Below are 15,784 nucleotides of genomic sequence, written 5' to 3'. Positions count from 1 at the left end.
TAAGAAGCAAAGCAGCACACCATCTTAACTCATGTTGAAACATCAATGCTTTATTTTTTATTGCATCTTGTTAAATCAGACTATATAAGAGATACCATGCTTTTCCTAGTATAGTTCTTACACTCTTTAAATTCTTTTAGATGTGAAACAGAAAAAAATTAGAATAGTAATATTTTCTCTTGTTAATGAGAAAGCATTTCTCACATGCACTTAGCTGTATTTTCAACCTTTATTATGTGAGATATTTTATTTTGAAGATATAAATTTCATTTCCAGTAATGTAAAGTTGTTAAGCACTGAATACTAATAATCCAAAGTCTATTTCATTTTATTAATAAATTATAGAGAAGTGAATGTGTTTTACCTTTTTATTTTAAAATAATTGTAGATTCTCATGATATTTCAGAGATAAAAAGGGAGGTCCCATGCATCCTTCATGCAGTTTGACCCAGTGTTCATATCTTACATAGCTGTAGTATAATATCCAAATCTAACAATCTGCAGAGCTTATTTGTATTTTACTGGTTATGCATGCATTCATTTGTGTGTGTATATTTAAGTATGTAATTATATCATGTGTAGTTTCATGTAACCACTCTCAACACTTTTAATATTCCTGTACTACTGGCTTTCTCATCCAACCCCATTATAGGCCGTACTCATCCCTTTCCCCATTTTAACACCTAGCAAACAATAATTTATTCTTCATCTTTATATATTATTTCATGAATGTTATATAAATAGAATCATGCAGTAAATGTCTTCTAGAAATTGACTTTTTGTGATTATTGTTAAGTTCAGTCAATGTTTTTGCATGTATCAGTACAATACTTTATTCCTTTTTGTGGATAAGTAGTATTCCATGGTATGTTTTTACCATATTTTAACCATTTACCCATTGAGGGACATTTAAGTAGATTTTAGAATCTGATTATTCCAATTTAGCTGTTGTGAATAAGATTCTTTTCTAAAGTAAGTTTCCATTTCTCTTGGCAAAATGATCAGGAGAGCATTTTAAAGGTTGCATGGGCCTTGTAAGAACAAGGCCCTACGTTCAATCCCCAGCAACCCCCCCCCCAAAAAAAAAAAAGGTTGCTTGGGAGATACACTTTAGTTGTTTTGTTTTTACTAACTAGTCTCCTTTTTTCCAAAATGTCAGTATTGTCTTATGTTCACCCAACTATATATTAGTGATCCAGTTTCTCTGCATACTCATCAGCATTTGATGTAAACACTAATTATTGTAGTGATGGATCATTATGATTTTATTTGCATTTACTTAAAGGATAAAGGTGTTGCATAGCTTTTCATGTCTTATTTGCCATCTGTGTATCCTTTCTGGTGAAATGTCTCTGTCTCTTCCCCATTTCATTTTCTATGTATTGTTTTTTAACATTGATATTGGAAAGTTGTCTATATTCAAGTATTTTGTTGGATTTGTGCTAATTTTCTTTTTAGTCTGTAATTTTTATTTTCATCTTAATGGGGTCTTGCACAAAGTAAAACTTTTAATCTTCAGGGCTAGCATTTCACTCTAATAGATCATACTTCTAGTGTCAAGTTTAAGAAAATTAGATTCTTAAATGTTTTTCTAAGTCCATGGTACATTTTCAGTTCATTTTTGTGACTGTATGGTAGAGGTTGAAGTTCATTTTGGGGCTTTGGATGTCCAATTGTTCAAGCACTGGTTGTTAAAAAGGTTATTCCTTCTTCAGAATTGGTTTTAATTATTTGTTAAAATTTAATTGAACATATTTGTGTAGAATCTTCTGGGTTCTCTATTCCAGGTTCTTCAGGTGTCTGTCCCTCTGTAAGAATATGTTGACTATCTACCCTCATCTGAAATGCTTGGGATCAGAAATATTACAGTTTTTTTTAAGTGTTTTTGGATTTGGGAATATTTGCATAGTTGCTACCTGTTGAGCATCCCTAATCCAAAAATCCAAAGTGTTCAGAAATTTGATTCAGATTTCAGATTTTCCAGTTAGCAATGTTCAATTTTTATCATACTGTCATGATTATTCTAACTGTATATGGTCAGTCTTAACATTAGTAAAAAATATTCCTAACATTTTATTCTTTCCCACAATTGTCTTGGCTAACATACAACCTTTTTCTTTTCAAATATATTTTAAATTAAGCTATTCTATGTCTACAAAAAAAACTTTTCTGAGATTTTTATAGTAATGACACTAATCCTATGCAAAGTTGACATCTTAACTATGTTAAGTCTAGTAAATCCATGAACATAGATATCGCTACAATTTCAAGGTTTTCTTTTAATCATCATTTTGTAATTTTTTATTGCATAAATCTAACAATATGTACAGAATTTAAGCTTTCATTATCATTAGAGCATTCTTAGTGGTATTGGTTTTTTTATTTATTTCTACATGCAGTTTATTTCTATCCTCTGACTGTGACTATTTCAGCTTTGCCAAACTTACTAAATCTAGGAGGTTTATTTTCTAGGTTCTTTGAGATTTTCTATAGAAATGTGGTCTGCAGAGAAATCTGATAATTTCTTCCTTTCCAATCTTTGTGCCTTTTCTTTTTCTTCTTTATTACAGTGGACAGAACTTTTAGTATTTTGTTGAATAAGAGAGGTGAATAATGGGCATTCTTGTCTTTTTCTCATTCTTAAGGGAAAATCACTCCATTTTTTTTTACAACTAACCATGATTTTAACTATATAGGGATTTTTGTAGATTCTATTATGAGACAGAATATTCAGCTCTGTTCATATTGTTCTAAAATTTTTCATCATGACTGTTGAATTTTATCAATGCTTTTTCTCTGTCAGTTGACATAGTTACACAGAATCTTCTGTGGTCTGTTGGCAGCTTGAAGCAAATCCCCCCAAACTTCATAGGATCATATTTAGTAAGGATAAATGAAAATTTCAAAATTAATTGTATTACTACAGGATTGGTTAGATATAATTAAATGCACCTGAAGAATCACCAAAGTTTTAGTAGATTGCTAATTTTATCTTCATAGTGTCACAGCCTAGCCATGAAAAGCTAACACTGTTAGACCAAATTAATAGAAATATGATGTCAGGAATAAATAAGGTAATAGTTTCATTGTACATAATACTTAACATTTGGAGGGTATTTGCTTATAGAAGGATTTAACACAGAATAGAAAATTTATCACGTATGTATGTATATATATATCATGTGATCCTACAATACATACAATCAGAAAAATGAGAAATTATACTTAATTTATGTATGATTTATCAAAATACATAAATGCATTCTACTGTTATGTATAACTAAGTAGAAAAAATTTTTTAAAAAGAAAACCCATAAGACTTCTTTTGCTTTAGATTATGATTGTATATTTAGTAATTTTTATAAAAACATTTTTGTATGTAGACATTTCCTATAGTAAAAACCTTGATTTTGGAATTCTGAATAACCCATAAAAATTGTTTTTCTTCTACCAAGTAATCGTGAGCTTCTTCTACTTAACCATACTATCTGATAGTTAAACTATGAAATTTTCTTTTTTATCATATTTTTCTTCACTATTTGGAGTTTTCTTACCAACTATGTTTTTCCTCATCTTTGGCTTCTCATTGTACATGGTAACAGTGTTTTCTCTTATGTATGCTTCTCCTAACTCATTTTTTCCTGTTTGTTCTTTTAATAATTGGAAAATTCTCCCTTTTGGTTTCATTTGTGTCAAAAAGCAACCATTATTATCCTGGTGACCCAGGGGCTAATGCAGGAGGAACACAAATTTGAGGCTAACCTCCTAAACTTGGTGAGGACCTAAGCAAGTTAGGGAGACCCTGTCTCAAAATAGAAAGGACTTGGGATGTAGCTCAGTATTAGAGTTGCCCTGGATTCAATCTTCAGTACCAAAAAAGCAAATAACTATTATTACATCCACCAAATTTAGTAATAATGTCTGTGCAGAGGACAAATACAGATTTTTCCCTCTAGAGCCCTTAAAAGTGCCTGGCAGTAGCTAGGCATAATTTTACATGTCTGTGAATCCCAGCTACTGCGATACTGACACAGGGGGATCACAGGTTTGGTGCCAGTGTAAGTAACTTTGTGAGACCATGACCTTCACTAAAATTAAAAAACAAAACTGGGGATATATTATATAACTCCACTGTAGAGTGCTTGCCTAGCTTGTAGAAAGCCCCCAGTTCAATCCCCAGAACCCCCTGCCCCTACCACAAACCTACATAAAGTCCTATGAGTTCCCTATAAAGAATCTCATTTTTCTACCTCCTCAGAGTCCTCTAATCTTACCTTCAATACCAGGGTATTATTGTTTCTAATATTCACAGTCACCTCAAAAAAAAAAAAAAAAAACTTGGGAATCAATCTATCAAGAGGTGAAAATCCTCTAAAATAAAAACTACAGAACACTAAAGAAAGAAATTGAAGAAGACCTTAGAAGATGGAAAGATCTCCCATGCTCCTGGATAGTCAGAATTAATGTTGTCAAAATGGCCATAGTACCAAAAATGTTATACAAATATAATGCAATTTCTATTAAAATTCACATGACAATCTTCATAGAATTAGAAAAAGCAATCATGATATTCACTTCAAAAAATGAGACCCAGAATAGCCCAAACAATCCTTAGCAAGAAAGCGCAGCAGGAGGCATCACAATACCAGACCTCAAACTACACTACAGAGCTGTAGTGATAAAATAAGCATGGTACTGGCACAAAAAAGAAATGTAAATGGTATCCAATAGAACAGACAAAATGCCAGATAAATACAGATATCTCATACTAGAAAAAGGTGCAAAAAACATTCACTGGAGAAAAGATAGCCTATTTAAAAATGGTCCTGGAAAACTGGAAAGTCACGTGCAACAAAATGAAATTATCTCACACCATGCATGAAACTCAACTCAAAGTGTATCACAGACTTAGGCTCTAAAGCAGAGAACCTGTACCTACTAGAAGAAAAAGTTAGACCCAGACCTTCACCATGACAGCCTGGATCTGACTTCTTTAACAAGACTCCAAAGTACAAGAAGCTAAATCAAGAATCAATACATGGGATGGACTCAAACTAAAAAGATTGTTCTCAGCAAAAGAAACAATAAATGTGAAGAGAGAGCCTACAGATTGGGAGAAAATCTACTACAGATAGATTATCTGCACCTCAGATAAAGCATTAATCTGTAGCATGTACAAAGAATTTTAAAAAACACCAAAAAACCAAATAACCCAATCAATAAATGGGCTAAGGAACTGAACAGACACTTCACAGAAAAAGATATAACAGTCGATCAACAGACATACGAAAAAAATGTTGAAAATCTCTAGCAGTTAGATAAATGAAAATCAAAAGTGCTCCGAGATTTCATTTCACTTAAGTCCGAATGCCACTTATCAAGAATAAGGGCCGAGGATGTGAGGAAAAAGTTACACTCATACATTGCAGGTGAGAATGCAAAATTGTGCAACTACTATGGAAAGCAGTATGGAGATTACTCAGAAACTTGAAATGGGACCATCATTTGACTCAGTTATCCCACTTCTTAGTTTATACCCAAAGGGCTGAAAAATCAACATACTACAGTGACACAGTCATATCAATAATTATAGCAGCTCAATTCACCATAGCTAAAGTATGGAACCAACCTAGATGCCCTTCAACAGATGCATGAATAAAGAAAATGTGGTGTGTGTGTGTGTATATATTTATATGCATACATATATATATGCATACATACATACATATACATACACACATACATACAATGGAATATTACTTGACTTTAAAGAAAAATGAAATTTTGGCATTTGCTGATAAATGGGTGGAGTTAGAGAATATCATGCTAACAAAGTAAGCCAAACCCAAAAAACTGAAGGTCAAAAGTTTTCTCTGATATGTGGATGCTAATTCACAATATAGGGGGTGATAGGGAAGAATTGAGTTTCTGTATATTATGTAGAAGGTATTGAAGGAAGGTGGAGGGGAAGGGGTATGGAGGTAGGAAGGATAGTAGAGTGAAACAGACATTATTCATGCACATATATGACTACATGGCTGATGTGATCTTACAATATGTATAATCAGAAAGAAAAGAAATTACCCTATTTATGTATGAGAATATCATTTGCGAAGACTTTAAAAGCAGTAACCTTTGAATATATTTGTTCATTTTGTTTACATTTTTTCATTATTGTTTCTGTGAAGGAGTATGCCAGGCTCTATAAACTCACTTGCAAATTAAATTTTTTGATATTATTTGTATACTGTAAGGGTTGCCAGTATGAAGTTTCTTTGTGGGATTTAATAGACTTAAGAATGTGTGGAATTCTGAATGGATTACTTATTAAAACTGCTGAATTTAAAAAAATAAATAAAACTAGCAGACATATATTCCAGGAATTTGACCTTATTATTAAATCAAAGACTTGTTTTCCATGCTGTTATGAAAACGTACTCATTTGTTCAAAGTCATTTTTAAAAGAAAAAAATTGTCATTAAGTCAAGCAGCAGGAAAAATTGAATTGATTGAATATAATCTCTTGGTAATGTTAACATCAACAATTTATCTATTCATTTATTTTAAGATGCTTTTCTTGTATGTGTAAAAATTTTTACAATAATTTCTGTTCCAAGAATGTATATGCTTACTTCATTTACTGTTTTCCTACTTTGGTAGATTTGTAGAATAAAAAGGTCAGTTTTTAAAAGTTGCCGTTCCACAGCAACTTTGAGATATTTTGAACAGAAACAATGAATTTTCATTCATGTCTGAAATTTTTATCAATTTCTGCCCAGATATTTTTTCTTAGCTCTGAGCTACATGAAATCTACTTGAATGTGTCAAGTTTCTCACAATTATGGTTATGGAGAAACTGGTCCTTCTCAAAAAAGAAAAATCTACGTAGATACATAATGTTACTTGTAATGTATTATTCACCTCTATTGTTTATAAATATCCTAAGGAGTGAAGGGTGGGGAGGTAGTACAGGGGTAGGAAGGATAATAAAATGAATCAGACATTATGACCCTATTTGTATAAATGATTACACATCCAGTGTAATTCTACATCATATACAACCAGAAGAATGAAAAGTTATACTCCATTTATGTATGATATGTGAAAATGCATTCTACTGTCATGTATACTAATTAGAACAAATAAAATATTCAAACTAAATATGTAACATCCCCAAAAATTGTTGAATTAGATTACATCAGTATAATTTTTTTTTCATCAAAATTCTTTTGAACCTTGGTGTCATGGAAACAGAATAAGCATAAAAAGTACAATGTAAAATAACATGTGAAGTATAATGTCATTTGTGTACATTCCTAACAAAAATACTGGAATAAAATGTGTACTATAAGAAAATATTACAGTAGAATATTTTCCAGTTATTTTCAGTTAATAATACCAGTTATTATCTTTGGGTGGTAAAAATGTTGATGCTGGAATTATTTACAGATATTCTACAATGAGTACATAGTACCTAAATATAATGTTTTTATTATAGATTTTAAGTTTTATCTTAATACTTGACTTCAAATTTTAAATATGGAGTATTAGTCTGCTTACATCATGTTATAACAAATAATTTTTAAATCTCTCTCAGTTCAACAGTAAAGTTTATTTCTTGGTTAGCTGTGTAGCTCTCCACATTGTTAGATGAGAACAGGCTAAAGGAACAGTCCCAGGATGTGATAAGCTCTTTCTATGGCAAAGGAAAAAAAGAAGTACACTAGTCAAACAGCAGAACTAGTAGGCCAGTTGGTGCTTTTTAAATGTGTGTTCAACAGTCACACAGTGACTTCCAATCATATTTTATTTGAGGAAGCAAGTCACGTGGCCAGGCCTCACATTACCGGGCCTAAGGTATAATCTGACAAGAATGGGTCTGGTTATAGTTAGCTTAGTTAAAACACAAACACACAAACACAGCTAATTTGATTAAATAAACCATACCTGTGTCATATTTGCTTATTTTGAATAAATAGGTGCAAAATTATTAGGGCTGTCATACAAAGTTTTGTAGGTTATATAATGTATGGTTCTGATGGGGAGGCACCATTCACATTATATGATAAAAATGGTACTCTAAAGAATTTGTTTTGTATGATTTGACTGTCTGTACTCAGTGGCTCTGAAAATAATGTCAAAAGAAAGGTATATATTTTCTTTATATTGATAAAACTGTGATTTTGCTAATAATATTTGCTTATTTGACCTGAGTTCCTTACTGAGTCCCTTCCTGTTTTTAGAATAAGAGCTTATAAATTAATATTCCACATGTATATCTGTGAATCATCTAGAATTACATAACTGATATCATTTTGATATTTCCAATGGCAGTTCTGAATGGATCATAATTTCCTTGAGTTCATGAAAAATGTTTCACATTAATGAATTATTTGTTGAGTAGTTATTATTTTTAATTGGTAATAACCAAAATTTCCATATTTAAGGATCACTAATATCTAAATTGTAAGTATATATAAATATCACATGGAAACAAAAATACAAGCAATTAGTGCTACTTGCTTGGGTAGCAATGATGTCTTATATTCTTTAAGTTCTGTCCTTTCTATAGTAAAGATCAGAAAGAAAATAGAATAAAAAATTACTTGTATTTTGAAAATGCTTTTATAAATACTTTATTTTCCCAAGTAGTATAATTTTTTTTATTTTCAATTTGCTTATCAAAAGCAACTGTAAGGTGTTTTTCATTGTCAGTGACATATATATACATTATGTTCATAAAGTTTATATTTTATAAACAATATTTCCAACCTAAATTTTTTATGCTAACAGATAAGACTTTTCTTAAATGAAAATGTTATATACTTTCTTGTAAGGGGTCTTAAAGAAAAGTTTCCTATTAATTTTACTTAAGGCTTACTTTGCTTGATAACCTATTCTAGAAATGGTGTAAAAGAAACATTATATGTACTATAATGAAATAATTCTACATCTAAGAATTTGGATTTAAAAGTATCATTTGGTTCTGTAGTAATAGATTTTGTGTAAATTTTTATTTTAGTAGATACTATTAAAGCCTTTTCCACAAAGGTTAGCTCATGAACTTGTCAACTCTCAATGTTAATGATCTACTTAATTCTTGTCATTTTGCTAGAATATAACATTTTGTATTCCCATATTTATTATCATTTCAACTTTTGTTTCTTTTTCTCTGAATTAGTTGTTCACATCCTTTGCTAACTCATTGAGTTGTGTTTCTTGGTACTTTTCACTGTAAATTAGATTGTGTTACTGAAACTAATCTAGTCAATAGCATCTTCTCTTAGTCAAAATCAGTAGTTACCTTATTTAATGTGCTTGACCTTTTCCTCTTGAAATCATCCCCTGTATTGTAATTCATAGCAACTTTTAACTCCTTATTTTCTTCTACTTCTGAAGTTACATTTTCTTTAATGTCTTTTCTTTTCAGCCTTGATCAATTCCCCTCTCTTCACAGCAATGACCTTTTTCTCTAATGATCTTCTTTGTGATCATAATTTTGATTTCTAAAGTTGACCAAATCACAGACATTTCTAATTACTCTTGTGATATGTTATTATGTTTACAAGAAAGGCTGAATTCCAGTTAATGGTTAGTAAAAATAAAAATGTATTTTTTTTTCCCATGGAACTCACTGAACCTCTGAATTGTGTGTAAACTCTCGAGTCTGTAGACCTCAGAATAAATACCCTTGTAATACCTGCATTATCTACTGCTTACTAGTGGTTACCACCTGCCTCTCATCCTAATTGCAGTCATTACCATAATTAAGTCTGCTTGAATGCCAGCTGTTTGGAAGACAAACGCTTTATATTGCCTCCTGCAGTCCTTCTGAAAGTCCTGTTGTCACCATTCTAGAGATATGGAAACATTTGGCTCGAGATTAGGCTTGTGCGGGATCATAAAGCTAGTAAGTGTGGAAGTTGATTCCAAACTCAGCTTGAGTCTTGATGCAAGTGTCTGTGCTCTTAATTATTATGCCATGGTGTTTTCTCTCCATCCCTTATTCTCACCACCCATGCTCAAATTGAGTTCTCTGCTTGTCACCAACTTTGATGGAAAGCAAACAACTGAGAATCATTCCAGATTCTTCCTATTATTTTGCATGCAATCTATCATGAAATTTTTCAGTTTATTATCCTAGAAGTTTCTTACACTACCACTCAATCTCCTCCTTCAGTGAGACTGTCAGATCCTTAGTTTAAGCTTTCCTTCATCATCTCTTTGATGCATCTTTCTAATAGTCTCCCAATGATTCTATCTACTTTTGTTTTTGTGTTCCTCTAAGTCACATCACTCTCCCAATAAACTTTCTTCTACAAAAGCCTGATTTTATACTTTTTTGTTTAAAATCCTTTAATAACTCACATAAACTAGTATTAACATTAGCAATTGTTGGTGAGGATTGGAAGAAATAATATATGTAAAAATAACTAGTGGTGTCTTCATATAGGAGATACTCAAATATTGGTTGTTTTATCTTCCTTCTTTGTGTGTCCCTTCAGGTAACAATGTTATAGTTGTGTGTCCACATTCATCTTGAAATATGAGATCCTTAAGATTAAAACTTATTTTTCACCATTTTTTAATTGGTATAGTTCAAGGCCTAATTTAGTTCCTAATACATATTACCTAATCTATAAACATTTTTCAAGGATCTATTAATTTTATAACTAGATTTTGTATCTAGCCCAGTAGAAGGGAATAAATTGCTCTTAAGTGATTTCTGTGTATTTGTTTCCTTTCTTTAGTCGTGATGAGTTCCTCAACTTCCTTCTGAAATTAAACACATAGTGTGTCCATTTAATAACAGCTGTAAAGAATATCATTACTGAATTACCTGTTAATCCTCATAAGGTATTCTACCAAAATTATTAAGGGATAAAATCTGATCACTGAAGAACACTCCAAGTAAGTTCATGATAATTCAGTTAAGAGTACTGATCTGGTAAAATATCAGTTTTTCAATGTAATATCAAATTAAGTAAATTAATTTAATATTATTCCTTTGCATACTAACAAGTTGAAAAATACTGTGTTCTTACCCACAAGCAAAGTAAAATGAATAAGACCAAAAATTAAACCAATCTCTGTAATGAACTTCCCATTTGTTCTTAAAGGAAATGTAATTGTTGAAAATATAAAGTGCAGGAGACCCAAATGAAAGTTGAAACAAAACAGTGTGTTGAGTGTTATTTAAAAACTATTATCAATATAAAGTTGTTTTAGTAAGGAAGTTTTAGTGAGAAAAAAAAGTGACCTGCGAAAACAAACTTATGTTTTAGCTATTCACAGTTGTTTTAGCTGTTGGTTGTAATAAAAATTTTTTAATTAATTTGTTTTCCTGTGATCTTATGTAATATTAATATGGGAATCATTTATTCAAATATTATATTAATTTCCATATTATATGTACATATATTTAGGAAATACATTTAGCAAGCTGATTCAACTATTTATACAAAATTACTGAATTATGTATATAAAATGACTATGTATATAAAATTACTGACTTATTTTGGTGTCAGGATTTTTCCTGAAAAAAAAAAACAAAACCTCAATTATATAATTTAGTGTTTAGAAATTTTGTGTAAGCATTATGTATATAAAGTTGAAAAATTTCTTTCCATTAATTAAAATTTGACTTTTGAAAATATTAACAGATAGTCCTGGAATGGGCTTCTTCCCAGAATTTTACTTCAGTTTGTGAAGAACTTGTTAGTAATGTTGACGATCTGAGTGAAGAAGTTTGCAAACTAAAAGACTTAATTCAGCAGGTATATGTTTAACATTAAAAGGGGAGGAGGGTAATTATGCAAAATTTTTACAACAAAAGATGCTAGACAGTGGAACAGCTCTGATGAGAGCAGCGAGTGGAACATGGAGACAAGCGGGAAAGGACAGTTTCCAATGGAAGGAATTCACACAGCAAACAAGCTTTGCTGGTCATTAAAGAAATGCATACTACAGAAGCACGCCCCTTTCATGTTTTTGGTCAGCAAGGGAAAAGGTGTTTCCCCAGTGATATTCTTTCTAGTTAGAGTTCACCAGGCTAATATTCTCAGTGAAACTGGTGGCAAAACTTTCAAAAACATTGCAGCAAGATGTGCCAAGGACTATAAAAACATTTCTGTCTTCAGTAGTAGTTTATTCCAAAATTGTCTATACCATAAGTGTTGTGTACTAGGACAATAATTTGATAAATCATGGTATACTTGTTTGTTATAATGTGCACACCCAGGGACCAAGTAGGTAGCTTAGGGCTGTAGAGCCCGTGCGCATGCATAAAGCTCTTGGTTCAATCCTCTGCACCAAAAACAGAGAAAATGATGTTCAGACAGTTGAAAAATTAATGAATGTCAAATTATAGAAATTTCTATACATTATTTATATGTAACTATGTAGTTGTAGAAGGCCAAAATGAAATATAGGTCTGTTAATACAATTGTGGATGAAATATTCCTTCTATTGGCCAGACTCTATATTAATTTGTAATTTGACTTGTGTTTTTTAAAGAGTGTGGTGCTTTTTGGTTCTGCTTTTGTATTCATATAGGTGTGTATATTTGCTTTTATGAACAGGTGATTTAAAGAAAATTGGCTATACCAAGATCTAAACTGCTGAAACAGGACTTTGTTGAAGGAGAAGAGAGTAGAGGAAAACATTTAGAGGCATCTAAGGAACTCACTTCTGAGTTCTTCATGTGTATTTAATTAAAACAATTATTTCTATAAAGATTTTGTGATATATATTATGTGAAAATTAGGTTATATATTAAATTTTACAGCTTCATCCTGTAATTCAATGTGTTCACTAATATTTTATCAAAAAAGGTATTTTCCTCAAAATGAACTTTATATATGTCCCAGGTAATTTGTCATTCTGACTATAACAATATTTAATCAGAAGGAGTCCTTAAAGTGAGAATAAAAGAAGTTGTGAAGCAAAGTCTACAAAGTAATAGTGGGGAAAATATATCGTAAATGGGGAAATGAGCAATAAATTTTGTAATTCTCTGAGAAAGTAACTCCTTATCAGTGAAAGAGGTATCTTAGAAGTTGTTTTCTGACTTTATTCATTCACCTAACATAGGACTGCCTGCTGTATGTCAGGCCTCTCTTCTGCCTAAGCTAGATAGAGCCTGAACTGGCTGAGGACAAAAAATTATAGCTCCATTCATTTTCATTACCTCTAGCTTATCTAGAAGAATTTATTTTAACTTAATGTAATACTTTTCAGGGGGATCTAAGGAAAATCTGGAAGGATTTTATACAGAAATTTTCTACAAAGCATCAGCTTTTAAAAATATTTTCTCAGTTGTAGATGGACAGAATACCATTATTTTATTGATCTATTTTTATGTGGTGCTGAGGATCAAACCCAGGGCCTCCTATGTGCCAAGTGAGCCCTCTGCCACTGAACCACAACCCCTGTCAAAAGCATCAGCTTTTAATGTAGGGAATTCCCTAAGACATACTTTCCTCAAGGTTGGTTATTAACTTGGTTTCTCCAGTTCAAATTTAACAAAGATGGAGTGGGTAAGTGGGGAGTGCATATGGAGTCCTTGATATAAAATCGCGGAGAGAGAACCAGAGGTTTCTGAAATGAACGAAATTAAGAAGCATTGCTTTAGAGACTTGTTGACTTTAAAACATAGATAATGCAATCAGGTACCATAACTTTTATTTTGATAATGTGTACTGTACTTGTAAAGAGAATTTTTTTTTTCTTTTTTTGGTACTGGAGATTGAACTCAGGGGTACTGGAGCACTGAGCCACATCCCCGGCCCTATTTTGTATTTAATTAGAGACAGAGCCTCACTGAATTGCTTAGAGCCTCACCATTGCTGAGGCTGGCTTTGAACACTCAATCCTCCTGCCTCAGTCTCCTAGCTGCTGGAACTACAGTCATGCACTACTGTGCCTAGCAAGAGAATTTTCATCATTCTTTAGGTGCATAGAAGGCCTTCTTTTTCAGTGTCTTTTTGTATCTAAAATTTACAGATTTCTGTATAAGGACTAGCCTTGAGAACACATTTATCAGTTTATAATAATATCAGATACAGTTCTTTGGGCAGGAAAAAAATTTTTGAGCAAGCTATTGAATTTTTTTCTTTTGATTAGTTTTCAAGTAATAATTATCATAATGGGAATTAACTTAGGAATCAATATGACTTCCGGGTTTGGAACATATTATTATGCTTGTCAAATTTTTAATGTTTCAAAGTTTACCATAATAACTGAAAGAGAGTTTTAAAAAAGAAACATGAGTTATCACAGATAAGTCTGTGGAGGTAACAAAGAGAGTGGTGGGGGAGGTCAAAGTTAGACTTTAACACCACTCACCCTCTTTAAACCAGCACAGTGACAGCTCCCGTCAGAAAGGGTTGTCCTATGTAATTGGTTAAAAAAAGGAATGACTGTCTCAGAATTCAGTAAATGGAGCAAAAGTGTCAAAAGGAATCTTGCTGAGTGAAGCCATTTGGAAGTTACACCAAGATGACAGTCTTAATGAGATTGGCATTGCAGTCTGTCTTTTTGCTATAAGTTTAAAATTAATTTTGCAGGCCTTTTAAGTTAAAAATTTACACTGTAGACATTAGAAGTTATTACTTCTGCCTATTTGAAAATATTTATATCACTACTCCCACACAGGATATTTCTAATAAATAGTGCTCTATAAATCCACCTGATTCTTTTTGTCTCCAGGATCTTTTGGTTTCTACTTATTCTCTTCTTGCTGACCCACCCAGCAGCATTTCTCCTTTCCTTTCTCTCTCCTATTTCTGCCCTCCTTCCTCTCTGCCTCCCTCCCTGTCTCCCTATCTCCCCATCCCCACACTGATTGAGGCTTCTTTTGCACATTATTTGTAAAAGGACCACTTCAGTTTTTGTTGACATGTGTTTCTGCAATTATACTTAAATAAAGTATTTCATTTCGAGCACAAACATCTTTTCTTCCAGTTTTTGTTCACTTTCATCTATTGTAGATTTGTTACAAGAATGGTTCACTCTTTTTTAAGACATTAGTTGATATTTAATATGAAAGAAAGTATCAATTGTTATTCCTTACAGGTAAAATATGAACTTAAAGTTATAATTAAAGAAACTTTATCTCAAGACTTAAAAGCACCTTTTTCAAATGTGATAATCTATGAAAGCATTTATTTTTAATGTAAAACTAATGTACAGTTATGGAATGATGGTGAAGAACTCTCTTTCAAGATGAGTTCACTTTAAATCTTCATTAGAATCTTGAGTTGCCTCCCTTTATATCAAGTGAATTAATATGGACCCATTTCTCAGATGTTAAAAAGATGTCATTTTATTTTATTTATTTATTTATTTATTTTTTGAATATTAACTCTATCCTTTTTTCCATTCTAAATATTAGCTGCAAAATGAATGGGAAAATGATCCAACTCGTATACCATTAATGGAAGAAGTATCTACATGGAAGAGTAGAATTTTGAAGAGGACAGCTATTACAATATGTGGATTTGGGCTGATTCTTTTCATTTGCAAGCTAAAATTTTAGAGAAAAAACCCTAATATTTGTTTTTAAATTATGTATGTACATCTTATTCAAAACATCCTCATATTGCTTTTAATAACCATCTGTGGTACAATATCATTTCATTATTTGCCTATAATCCATAGGAAAATTATGATAATATAAAGCAGAGAATTTTTCTTTAGAAAGTGATTTTTCAATTTGAGTTGTAAATATAGTTTATTATATTTTATTAATTTTGATCAAGCAGTAAATTATACCTAATCATTT

The 15,784-nt window shown here is 31.6% G+C and overlaps 1 pseudogene across 1 annotated transcript in view; it reads left to right on the top strand.

Moving 5' to 3' along the window:
- Positions 1–15,538, top strand: part of LOC306650228 (ankyrin repeat, SAM and basic leucine zipper domain-containing protein 1-like) — a 43,033-nt pseudogene extending 27,495 nt beyond the window's left edge. The window contains exons 12-14 of the transcript in view: positions 10,752–10,857; positions 11,664–11,777; positions 15,395–15,538. The product of the transcript in view is annotated as an ankyrin repeat, SAM and basic leucine zipper domain-containing protein 1-like (transcript). The remainder of the gene's footprint in view (positions 1–10,751; positions 10,858–11,663; positions 11,778–15,394) is intronic.
- Positions 15,539–15,784: the final 246 nt, after the last annotated feature.

Source organism: Sciurus vulgaris (genome assembly GCF_902686455.1).
Source record: "Sciurus vulgaris genome assembly, chromosome: 19".
Lineage (NCBI taxonomy): Eukaryota > Metazoa > Chordata > Mammalia > Rodentia > Sciuridae > Sciurus > Sciurus vulgaris.
Note: the sequence above shows the minus strand (reverse complement) of the source record. Positions and strands in the feature narration are given on the sequence as shown.